Source organism: Carassius auratus, chromosome 13 (assembly GCF_003368295.1).
Source record: "Carassius auratus strain Wakin chromosome 13, ASM336829v1, whole genome shotgun sequence".
In the NCBI taxonomy this organism is placed as follows: Eukaryota; Metazoa; Chordata; class Actinopteri; order Cypriniformes; family Cyprinidae; genus Carassius; species Carassius auratus.
The window spans coordinates 15,276,678-15,289,837 of record NC_039255.1 but is presented as its reverse complement, the minus strand read 5'-3'; the positions used below and the strand labels follow the sequence as shown (position 1 = coordinate 15,289,837).

At 37.1% G+C, this 13,160-nt stretch overlaps 1 protein-coding gene across 2 annotated transcripts in view; it reads right to left on the bottom strand.

Moving 5' to 3' along the window:
* Positions 1-31: 31 nt before the first annotated feature.
* LOC113112805 (serologically defined colon cancer antigen 8 homolog) overlaps positions 32-13,160 on the bottom strand; it is a 33,492-nt gene continuing 20,363 nt past the window's right edge. For both annotated transcript variants that reach the window (XR_003293496.1, XR_003293495.1), the window contains exons 4-5: positions 1,412-1,463; positions 32-936 (exon numbers count right to left, since the gene is read on the bottom strand). The gene's annotated coding sequence lies outside the window, so the exon portion shown is untranslated. The remainder of the gene's footprint in view (positions 937-1,411; positions 1,464-13,160) is intronic.

Sequence of the window (13,160 nt, the reverse complement as noted above, 5' to 3'; positions counted from 1 at the left end):
TAGAAGTAAGCCATTTTCTGTGAATGTACAGCCAAAAATAGCTAGAAACAGATGAGCCCGGAAGCCTCGCACATGAAATCTACAAATGGCTCACAAAAAAAAAAAAGGAGAGAGAGAGGGGTTTTTTTTCAGCCACCCTCTTATCTTTGATAAAATTCATACAAAAAGATAAATAACTCAAGGATTTTGGAATATTTTGGAATTTGCATCACAGTCTTGCAATCATGTCCTCATTTCTTCATATGCTTTTTATTTACTATTTATTTAAAATTAGTGATCTATGACTTTTTCATTGTGTAGTTATATGGAATGTGTCACATAATGATTGGTTCTCACTTGATCACATGACCTCATGGACCTCATGTCCGTTCTCTTCTCAACATGCACCTGAGGAGAAAGTGACACAGACGGGACAACCCTAATGCAGACTCCGTAAGAAACCCAGCACCACTATGTTGACAAGTACTGCAAAAACTAATCACTAATCATCTCGACAGAAGAAGAGGAATGCACCAGGCTGTCTCTTCTGTCTCATTCAATGCTTTCACTTATTTCAAACGGCCTAGCATAATTCCTAATTGGCCTTGTATAATGAGCTGTGAGCATGAGCAGGAAGCGGTCAGCATGTGGGTGTTCTTAGACAAACGCTCAGAGGGAGAGTCTAATAACAAAACAACAGCATGGTTGTATTAACAGAGCAGAAAGCGGCGGCGCTTTGCGGAGCATCGCTCCATTTGCAATAATCTCCAACGAATGTCAGCATTCGGCGATTCACTGTCTGTCTGTTGCTGACGAGCCTCTAGCAGCAATCTGGATGAGCATCTGTGGGTGGCTGGTCTAGCGTGATGTGCAGCCATGGCTACCAGCTGCTGTGCTGCTTGTGTGCTCAATCTCTCTCTCTCTCTGTGGATGCAGGTCACAGTTCTCTCCAAAATTCTAAGATTCAGAAGTAATTATATTAAGCATAAATAAAATAAAGCATTTTTCATCACCACTATATCTTTTAGGCATTTGTTTAAATGACAGTTTATTCACATATTCCCCAAACATTCTCATCACCACAGTGCATCCAGATATTTCACTTTTTCATTATTCTGAATGCTGATTACCATTAGACAGTTCTTGTGTTTTGGGCAGATTTTCTCCACTGGCTTTAGGACAGAGTGTGGATAGATGACAAGGAATAAAGCAAAAGTAAGTGCTCAAGATAAGAAACGGAATAGATTTGAACCTGCAACTGCTCAGCACCAAACTAATACAAACCCTGATGGAGGAAGTTTTTTAAGACTTTGGCCATATTTAGTATGAGAATCCAACTCTTTAACTGTGTAAACAAGTCAGGATGCATGAAATGGCATTTTAAGTTCAAGAGCGAGCAGAGGTATGAGTACAGTATATAACAGAGACTGACCTGGACTTACAGGTCGTGCGTGAGCTGCTGGGAACTGGCCTGACAGTGCAGTCTGACAAAACACACACACACACAGAGAGAGAAGGAACTGAGTTATCACTGTACCAGAAAGGTTTGACATAGTTTCATAAATGTTCTCTTGTCCTTGGTGTTTTTTATCACTATGTGAATTTTGGGCTGTTTGTGGTGATGACAGAATTGCTCAGAGACTTCGCAGAAAATCTGTCAACATCTTTTGTCTGTTAAGACATCATTTTCACAAAGTGAACATATAACAGATAACCCCAATCTCAAAATTATCAATTATCTATCAGAATGTCTAAGCTTTTATTCCATATATAGAAAGTAAATAGGAACTGGAGCTATTATTCTTCATAAAGGACCATTAAAGCAGACTCTGCCCCATCTGCCATTGGCAGGCCAATCAGATAGTCCCGCCCCACACTCACACCATTGGTCCAATCAACGTGCCTTTCTGAAAAGCATACAAAGAGATTTTTTTGACAGCAGTCTTTACAAATGGCATGCACTACAGAGGTCTTAGATCATATCTAATAACTTTCAAAATTATTTTAAGTAAGTTTTTGTCTACTGAAAGTGTTTTGGAAGGATTTTTCATCAGCTAAAGAATCTGTATTTTGTTAAACAACAGTAAAATCCACCTTTTCATTCGTCAAAAATTTAATATGGTGCTACCCTCACTTATGTCTTTATAAAATTACATACAATTTTGAATCTTTCTAAATAAGTTGAAAATAGGTTTAGCAATAATGAACAATGATAATCCTGTGCTTCTGTACAAGACTTCAACAGGAGAGTTAAAGCTAATAGTTGAAAATGGTCCTCCAGCTTCTCCTGTTCACTAGAGAGCCTTTTTTTTTAAGCCTTTCTTTTCTCTCTGTGTCTGGTGTGACAGCAGATGTGACTCTGCTTTTGTCATTCACCTCTGATTCCTCAAATCCTGTCTTATTTGGGAGTGTGTGCAGAATAGTTCATCTGCCTGCGCTTGACAGATTGTCCCTGTCCTCAGGCCTCAGTCAAGCGCTGTTGTCTTTTGTCTCCCTCGCCCTCGCCCTCATCCTCTTTCTTTCCTTTCATTTCTCTGCTGGACTTCCTGGTGTGAGCTGGACAGAGCTGATCACAGGGCTGTGGTGGGCATCCTGTCCCATGCTCGGGCCCTGCTGTGTAGGGAGCTGGCTCCTCTGCTGCCGCCCACCTCCAGAGTCTGGCAGCGCTTTGACACTGGCCCTCACCTCCTCTACACACTACTTAGCTCCAAATGTTCTTCTGTATTAGTGCAACCATCCAAACCTTTGTCTACCATTTCTGCCGCTCTTCAGGTCTTTCAGAAAGTACCATTCATCTGCTGTTGTTTTCCAAAATGTGAAATAAAAAATAAAAAGTAGAATAAGAGAAACTTGAGAAGTGAGAGCTGCAAGAACATATCCATTATTTGTAAACCCGCTTAAGATCTGTTAATGTTTCATCTACTTTTTTTTTGAAACAAAGTTTATTTTTCTTCTCACATACATTTATTTAGATTTTTTTTACTTTATTGCTTAAGGCTGCTTCAGTATTAGTAAAAAACGATCATTAATATGCAGAAATACAGACTCTAATCACTCAAAGTGTAAACTGTGTGGAGCCATACTATACGGTATGACTTATGAGTTATTGTATAAGACATATGAGTTTTAAACTGTATCGCAGTTTACTAAAAAATATTAAGCAACAACTGTTTTCAACACAGATCATAAGATGAAGGATTAGAATCAGAATGATTTATTAGAGTGATTTCTGAAGGACTACGAGACACTGAAGCCTGAAGTTATGGCTGCTGAAATAAATTAGACTTTAAAATATATTTAAAAAGATAACAGTATTTGTTTTACATATTTTGATCGAATGAATGCAGCTGTGTAGAGCATAAGAGACTTAAAAAAAATAAAAATAAAAAATAAAAATAGAAATCCAACTCCAAACTGGTTATTAAACGTATACTAACAATATTGTATTGTATGAGTATTTTTCAACATATTGTCGGGATTAATCAAGAGCTAATGGAATGATTATGAACTAATGGATGACTTTTCATTATTCAGCTAAATCTAATGATAAGACTGACATAATGTCATCTATTCCAATTCATTGCAATGTTTTCTGTTTCTGCTGAGAGTGTGCTTATGTTGAATGAGCCCGTCCCGTCCAGTAGAATCAGCTCTGTGGCAGACAGTATAATGTCAGGCATCCTGAGCACTTAAAGCAGGTTGTGTAATTCCCTCACCTCACACACAAGCCATCTGCAGCACCTTTGCACCTCTGGAGACAGAAATGCTGCATTAACCTATTACACAATCACACCGCCCTTAATCAGCAAATGTCAAACAGCCCCCAAATTTATCTGCTCTACAGCCACTCAGGGACTCAAATCCATCCAATGTGCACGACCCGTGCCCTTGTTCAGGACTGTGTTTGTTTGCGTTTGACTCCCATAAACCATCCCAACGAAAAAAAAGAGAGATAGAGAGAGAGAGAGAGAGAAAACTCTGAAGCTGGACTCACAATGGGAGTCTGATTAAATTAGAAGGCTGTCCAGCAGCTAAGGCTGCAAATCCAATAACCTCCCTCCATTTACTGGCACGCAACTTAATTAGGTTTTTAATACAGCTTAGTGCATGGAGCTGGGCTGAGCTGGCCCGGCCTGGACACTGCTGCCTCTGCCCGCTATACGAGAGAGCTGGAGAGTGGAACTACCCCGCTGACCCTGGAGAAAGGACACCATCTGCTGGCTCCCAGGCTAACTGAAGCCAGCGCAACACAGACACGGCAGAAATGAGCACTCCGGTAACTGTATTGACCATTTACATATTTAGAAAACACAAAAAAATGGCAATTAGAGAATACTCTGCTTTAGTTTTAGCAATTATCACACATTAAACAGATTTACTGGGGGAAAAGTTACAAATCATATACAGTACATTGAAACCTTATAAACAGTGCTGCAAATTAAACAGCAAGAATGTGCTTTTAAATAGTTCTAAAATTTCCCAAATTTCATGTGGTTCTCAAACTGATCAATCTGAGGAACACTGGTGGTCCATAAAGGATGTGCTCAATTGGTCTGCGAGATGAAAAACGACACTATTATTGAAAAAAAAAAGATGTTGGTGTTTTTATTTTTTTTGAAAAATAAAACGTTAAAACAATAATATTGTGAAATAATATTAAAAGTATTTTTTTAAAGCTTGTATTTAAATAGAGTTTAAGAATTAATTTATTTCTGTGACGTCAAAGCTGAATTTTCAGCTTCAGTGTCACATGATCCTTCAGAAATCACTCTCATGTGCTGATGTATTGCTTAAGAACAGATTTTTTTTTTTTTTTTTTTGCTCATTTGCTATTTTCATCAATGTAATTGAAGGGTTCTTAGATTAACAGAAAGTTAAAAAAGATCAGCATTTATTTGAAAAATATAAATCTTTTGTAACATTATAAATGTCTTCAATGCATCCATGCTGAATAAAACTATTAATTTTCTTCAAAAACATTTACAAAATATATTGAATGAGGGCACATTTATGTTACCTGCATGTGTTAACATTTATTGTATTATTATGATATGGAAACCAAAACAACAGTTGAATTATGGATTGGCAGATCAATAATAATAAAAAAAAAGATTTCCTCAAACACTGCTTTAAGAAGTATTCTGGTGAATATATTTTATCTTTACTCTACTTAAACTTTTGCTCTACAGGTGAAATTTTAATTCATTTCTGTGGTCATCAAAAATATGCCTCTGATGCCCGAAAAAAAAAAAAAAAAAAAGCTTTGCTTACACTTTTTGTAAAAAAAAACATTATATATATATATATATATATATATATATATATATATATATATATATATATATATATATATATATATATATATATATATATATATATGTGTGTGTGTGTGTGTAAAACCAGTTTTTGTGAGTTGGTGTAATGAGCGGTAAGAGCGTGAGTGGCCTGCAGTGCTGCCTGCTGTACAGTGAGTCTTGATGCTGATGGACTGGACTGAAGTTCCTCTGCTCATGTGGCTGCTGTGGCCTCAGGGTATGTGATTTTTCTGAGCGAGGTTCAGTGCTTAGCATCTGTTTAGCGTTGGCAAAATGAACTGGCAAGAAGCAGTGAATACACTCTAATCTCTTGCGAAAAGACAGAAAAAAAACATACAAAGTGAAATTTACAGAGTGAAAAAAATTTCATTAATTTACATTACATGAATATAACATTTAGGAAAAGCCCTGGCAATTATTTGTTCTGCAAATCACTTTACAGTGTTTCTGCAGGATTATAAACTCTAATTTAAGACTTTTTAAGACCGGCACAAATAAAATTAATGTTATATGAGTGGGGTAGGGCAATGTCTATAGTACCATATTTGTACGAACTGTAAAATAACTGTAAAAAGCATAATTTACAGTTCAGATACAAATTTTCACAAAAGCAAAAAGTGTTATAAAATAATAAACTTTACATTTCAGCCTTTAAAGTCAAAAGTATTAATTAATTGAAACAATTATTATCAATGAATTATTACATTAATCAAATAACATAAATTAGGGGTGTGCGATAAAGACAAAAAAATATCTAGATAATTTTCTGTGATTTTATCGATGACGATAATTAGACAATATTTTGCTGAGGACTTCCGTGGACAGCTGACTCCTGAATTTTTTGATATTCTTCATATTCTGTGTGTTCAGTTCACAGCAAAAATATCAATTAACCACTTCCAACAAGTTTTATGGGCATTTTTACCTTAAGGACATTTTTTTCTAGAAGTCAGAATCAGTATTGGAGAAATAGAGCAAAAACAGTAAATATGGTGTCTACAACATAAGTCTTTTAATATTAAATAGTTTATTAAACTGTCGTATAAATTTGATATCACATTTGTAATCATTTGGAGATAAAACGGCACTCCTCGTGCAATTTTAACTATATGAAATGATATAAATATATAAATTGTCTTCCCTATATCTTGAATTATGCAATGACTCTAAATGCATTTTAATAGACTGATTAAAGCAGTGAAAGTACGCACTTTAAATGTGTGAACGCGCACTAGTCTAACCTACTTGACTTCATCACGTAATGTATGCGCGCACTCAGTGTGTTTTGTGTTTGCTTTTCGCAATATAATATCAAATCAAACATTGCCAAAACAACCATTTACGATATTATCACACACCCTTATTTTTAGATTTTTATAATGCGTTCTCTTCTTATCAATCCACCAGTTAACCTTTTTAGTTAACAAGTTTTTGCATTGGTCTGAGCTCTGAACAAAACAAGTTTTATTGAAAATGCAAATTTATTCTCTGCCAGCAGGTGGAGCGTTTGGTAGAAATATACCTGTTTCCCCGGTAACAGCAGAACACAAAGCAGCAGCGCTGGACTCTGAACGTGCAGCTCTCGTGTTTATTCAATGACATCAGAGCCTTTATGAAGTTTAATCGACACAGTCAGCCATATCGCAATCCTGGGCTTTCTGTCCCCAAATTTAAGACCTCTTGATATCATAATTAAGACTTTCTTGTACAGTTGAAGGCTTTTTAAGGACTTAAACTTGATACAACTAAATTTAAGACCCCGCGGAAACCCAAAACTAAATTATTTGAATTTTATGTGTTAAACAGTACAGCTATACACAAATAAAACCATTAATCTCCTTTAGGATCTTCCAATGAGAACACGGCTCAGAAAAACGGCAACATTAGCAGTTACTTAGCACACAGCATATCAGAACAAATGAGGCAGGTTTAGTTCCTTCAATGCACAAACAAACCAACAGAAGAAGATCTCAACAAATGGGAAGACAAATCACTAAATCCGGTGAATTTACGAGGCTCCCGTCAGCAGCATGCTGCAGATAGTGGCGGGAATGGGTATGTGAGGCTTGGAGGAAGGATAAGCGGTAAAGAATATACCCAATCTGTCTTGGCTTGCCTAGTTAAAACAGGCCTGCCAGCGGCAGCAAGGACACAGTCCCTCACTCCTCCCTAAACCCTCCTGCTCTGTCAGGACCAGACACAGCTCGACTGACCGCAGGCCGCGGATCTCACAGCCTTTACCTGTTACACTAGACAATCTCTGTTGTTGAACAGGATCTCTGCTTCATCTATCTGTAGTTTTGTTATTTACAGGACTGCGTTTGGACCACATGTAGACAGGGTGCTCATTTAAAATATAAATGTTACCCACACATATGATTAATCAGATTTAAGAGCCTGAATTCCAACCTGAATTTGGTTTTTGAGCTATACAAAAATGGCAATCCCATTTAAAAAGAAATGTTAGTTGGCTATGAAAATCCCCTTTTCATCGGACTTATTGGGCTTGTGCAGTTTAAGACTGGGTTACAGAGACAGCGGTGCATGTGGCCAGTCAAAAAATGGACAGATCTTTTGACCCTCCCTATTAAAAGCAATAATTACCTATTTATGAGCCTCCTTATCCATATCCAAATAGGCGACCCAAAATGTCTGCATGCTTACAATACAATGCTTAATCTATTAAACAGTGGCATAATCTAATGACCACCAATACTGGAAACCCTGCAAAGGAGCCCTTTAATCTTAAAGATATAACAGTTATGAATATTAGCCTAGGAGACGGTTTGAGTTTAGTAAGCCGTATTTGTATTTTGTTCATTTATTTTGTTTTATTAATAATACTACTATTAATCATTTATATAACAATAGAAAAAAAGGATAAAATAGCAAAATAGATTAAAAAAAAAAGATAAAAATGATCTTCAGTATGACACTGAATAACAAATAAAAAAACTGAATTACATTATAATAAATCAATTTAAAATAAATGAATGCAATAATTATAAAGAAATACTAAAATACAATACTGCAACTTTGTTTGTCCTTAGAAACATTACACAATGTAACCAAAAAGCCAGAGTAAACCTTTGATCTACTTGACTACATGCTACGACAAGAATCTGCTCTTAAATGATACAAACATTTACATTAGGCTACACAACATATGTGATGTTGGATCCCTATAAAGTTTGTTACCAGCATCAGCTTTTACAGCGGAAACTCCACACAGAGCCTGTGAAAGGAGCTAAGTGAGCACTATTTGATGTAATAAATGAGGTCTTAGCACTGGATGGAGAGCGCTAGGATGCACCACATAGCGTTTTACAGTTTTCATGCCTCGGGATGTGCCCAGCACCCACGTAAGCAGGAGCAGTAGAGCCACCGCTCCACAAGGCTCTGTCAGCAGGCTACGGAGCTGTTGCCCCCGGCAGTGTGGGCCAGCTGGTCCACCAAGGGTAGAGCAAAGAGGGAAATTAGGGTGGAGAGGCTCCCTGCTGCCCCCTAGCTGCATAATGAAGAGTAGGAGTGTGTGTGATGCAACGCCACAACTTGGTTCTTGTTAAGAGAAGAAAAATGTTTCTTGTTAAGAGCCACCTGGTTTTTGAAAAAGGAAAATAATTAAAAATTAACCGTAAAGAATCATTCGCTTAGTGCATAGTAATGTGTTGTAGGGTTGAAGGAAAAGTCTATAAAACTTAATGTCAACTGCCAGGGCATTATATATATTTTTTATATATTCTTACAGAGTATCAGTCTAGGATTAGTTTGAAGTTCTTTGTACACTATTAATCATAAGTTTGGGGTCAGTACGATTTGTATTTATTTATTTATTTTTAAAGAAAATAATACTTTTATTCAGCAAGGAGGCATTCAATTGATCAGTTAAGACATTTATAATGTTTCAATAAATTAACAAGAATCCTGAACAAAAATTATCACATTTTCCAAAAATATTAAGTAGCATAACTGTTTTCAATATTGTTATTGATAAGAAATGTTTCTTGAGCATCAAATCAGCATATTAAAATGATTTCTGAAGGACCATGTCAGATTGAAGCCTGGAATACAATTCAGCTTTGCCATCAAAGGAACAAATTACTTTTTAAAATATATTAAAACAGAAAACAGTTATTATACATATATAATATTTCACATATATCAAATAAATGAGCATAGAGACTTATTTTAATGCTAGTGTATGATGATTATGATCAGCAAAGTAAAAGAGAGATTAAATAATATCCTGATATACTTCATGCATTTGATCCAAATCACCAAACTCTGACACTAATCAAAACCAAACAAAATGTTAACTAGACTTTTATATTTTCTTTTAAACACTTCTGAGACAGGATTTCTCTTCAGCTGCATTGACATCTTTCTCTCTTCTGACTTTTCTTCTGAAGTTCAGATTTAATAGTTGTAATATGTCATGGTTACCTACCCACTATCAAATAATGACACTTGAAGGACAATTATTATATTTGATTTGAAGAAGAGAAGTCCAAATAACTGACCTATTTTCAAAAGCTTTTATTCTAAGGAGACGGAGTTTAAAATACTGTACTGTACATCTGACCCAGAAAAGACAATGATCAGCATAAGGATGCTAAAGAAACAGTGACAAGCATCATCCACATCACGCATGCCCATCTTCACTCCATGCCAACTTCATTTGCAAGTGAAAAGTTTACTAAGCTTGCTTGCTTTTGGGAAAAGTGGCATGCCTTTTTTCTCACACACACACACAGAGAGTATTAAATGCATGAATGTGTGTGTAAGTGAAGGATGGGGTGTGTAGAGGGGGTGGGTGGCAGGGAACCAGATGAAGCAGCCCTCGCCCGAGGCCCAGCCGTCTCCCCGGCAGCAGCGCGGCTGTTCTCGGCCCGGCGCAGGCGGACATTTGTTCCAATGCATCTCCTCCAGCCCTTTCAGCAGCGCTCCAGCTACCGCTACACATGGCTCTCCATCCACGCTCCCCTCCACACGCCACTATCATCTTTCTTTATGCTGCCATATGGCTGACAGAAGCCTGTAGATTTAGGCACACATCTGCGTATACGCTACGACACTGCTTTAAGGAACAGGAGCGTGTTTGCTTCTGTGTGTGTTGGTGAGAGGGAGTGATAATTGGTAAAGATGCTCATTGGCAGATGTGTGTTTGTGGGGCTGAGCGGAGAGGAGAGAACGTTTGAGGAGCTTGTGTGAGCGGGGACTCAGAGCAGGTGAAATTTTGGACAAATAATCAGATATCAAGCAGGGTTCTGTTTCTAGGCAGCCCAAAATGAGTCTTTATCAGGGTACTGTAGCTGACAAACACCATTTTTTATTCGACATCAAGACTTTGATTTGACTGTACAAGTGGATATTTTAGGTACTTCATTAATCACCTTCAAATAAAAATAATTATCTTTACTAGTTCTACATGGTTCTGTAGTGTGACATTAATTTTATAAAGCACAAAAGCATGTCTCTTAAGGGCATAAAAACAGCATTAATGAGAATGAGCAAAGTTATCATTTAGATGGAGTATAGTATGCCATTCCTCTTGTAATTTTCCTAAAAGGTTTTTCTTGTTAAACACCCATTAATGCTTTCTGAAATTCATTTTGACGGGTTGTGCATTATTTTATGCTTTTTCTATTCAGTCCTCCCAAAACGAAATTAACAATGAAACTCTATGACTTGTACAAAAGCTGTCAAGTAATTTGTGAACAGTGGATGAATACTGAAAAAAAAACTATTTTGATTCAGACTAATTAGGTAATGAATCATCCAGACTGATCTGTGAACCAGTCTGACTGATTCATTGAAAAGATTCAAAATGATTTGATCCCATACTGGACATTATGGCTGTTTTACTCTATATAAAAGCAGATTCTGGCTGATGTTTTTTATCTCTGCAAAACTAGAAAAATGTGTATCTATTATAGAACATAATAAACTTAGAAATAGCAGGATTTTTCTGATAAATAATGATATTTATCAGAAAAATCCTGCTATTTCTAAGTTTTCCCATGTACACCCCCAAATACATCAGCTTACAAAGCAATGACAGTTATGCATTAATGAGAAATTATGTTACTAAGAAATGATAATACATGTTGCAGTCTATATGAATAATAATAACATTAATTCTATATTTAATACTGGAGACGTACCAGAGATCTTAAGCGCATTCATTAAATTAAAGTTAGTCTATAGTTTTGACATAATTGAATGTGTCTGGTACTAATAGTAAAAAAAAAATCTATCCTTATTTCAAGTAATTAATTTTTACATTTGAAATGACAAGAACGTCATATTTATGATTTCATATCATACAGTCAAAACTAAAAATATACATATTTTTGTTCATTGACCTTAAAGAGTCTCTGCCACTACATTAATGAGACAATATGAAATCAGGCAGAAATATTAAAAAAAAATATGAAATAATAAAAAAACACTGATTACTCCATCCCAAAGTGGCTTTTACCACGCTAACATCAACCCTCTTACACAGCACTAAAGCGATGCCCAGAATGCATTTACAAAATAAAAATAGGATTGACACACATATGTATTATTGATGTTCTCTATAAAGCCGAAGCTATTACGCACAATCGTTGGCCAACACTCCGAGCCTTTCATATATCACTGGCCCTAATCTCTAGGCAGAAAATATGCGAATACCACGTGGAAAATAAATAAATAACTTGCAGGAGTGAAACATTGTGTGCTGAAAACCCCTGTGTTGCTTGGCGTTGGCTCGAATGGTAAAAATAAATCAAGCTGATTTTCCAAATGTTTCATGCGTGCCACGCTGTTGCAGCTCTTCGCAGCACAGATTGCGCGCCCGTTCAAGAATATCTGAGGTGGGGCCCCGCTTATTTGCATGTACGCCGGAGCCATTTGCACCATCTTATTAACACGTACACCTTAACCCATGGGCGATGGGGTGAAGTGCCCTACAGAGCAGAGACACCCGGGGCACTGAAGACCCGGGAGCAACCAGACCTCTCAGTCTCTTACTCAGAGGGTAGAGCTGAAGTTTGGCTCTCACACCTTCTGTCTTACATACCAACAGTAGAAGAGAAATGTGTGTGTCAGCATCACAATAAACAAAGCATGTAGACAGCGAGAGAGAGGAACGGTGCAATGCAGTTAACTCTCACAAATTGATTTTTCTCTATTTTGGCCAGCACATGAAATTTGCCTTCATGCACACTGAAGCTTTTGCTTTGTGTTGAAGAATAGCTAGAACATATTAAATGATTTCTGAATAGTTCATAAAAAGCACAACGAAAATGATTTCATCGCAAAAATCATCTCCAGCGTATACATAAGTCAAATAAAAAAGCTGTGATTATGTTTTCTCTATGGTAAACGGAACTATAAATATTTCACACATACAGTATAGATTCTCTCTAATCGCTCCATCTCACCTCTGAGCTCGGTCTGCAAGCTCTTGTGAGAAATGTTGCGTAATTGTAAAGGTGACGAACCATTTTAACAGCTCCAGTTATGTGAGGAAAGCTCACTTACATGCCCACACTGCACAACTATCTAAAAAAACATCCTTTTCATTATGGGGAAACGTAACTTTTCTTTGTATCTGCTTCTCTTTGGTTCAAGGAGGTGGATATTCACTAATATGTTAGGTTGTGGAGGAAACAGAAGGATGTTGTGCGCCCAGCAGAAGCTCAGTTCAGGCTGGAGGTACTGTGGATACACCCACACTCACTCACTCGCCCACATGCTGGCTCGGGCGGTGTGCCAGACGCCCCTCAACCCTACAGTCAGTGGCCACATGTGCCCCTGCCTGAAACACACACACACACACACACACACACACACACACACACACACACATGGTCTGAA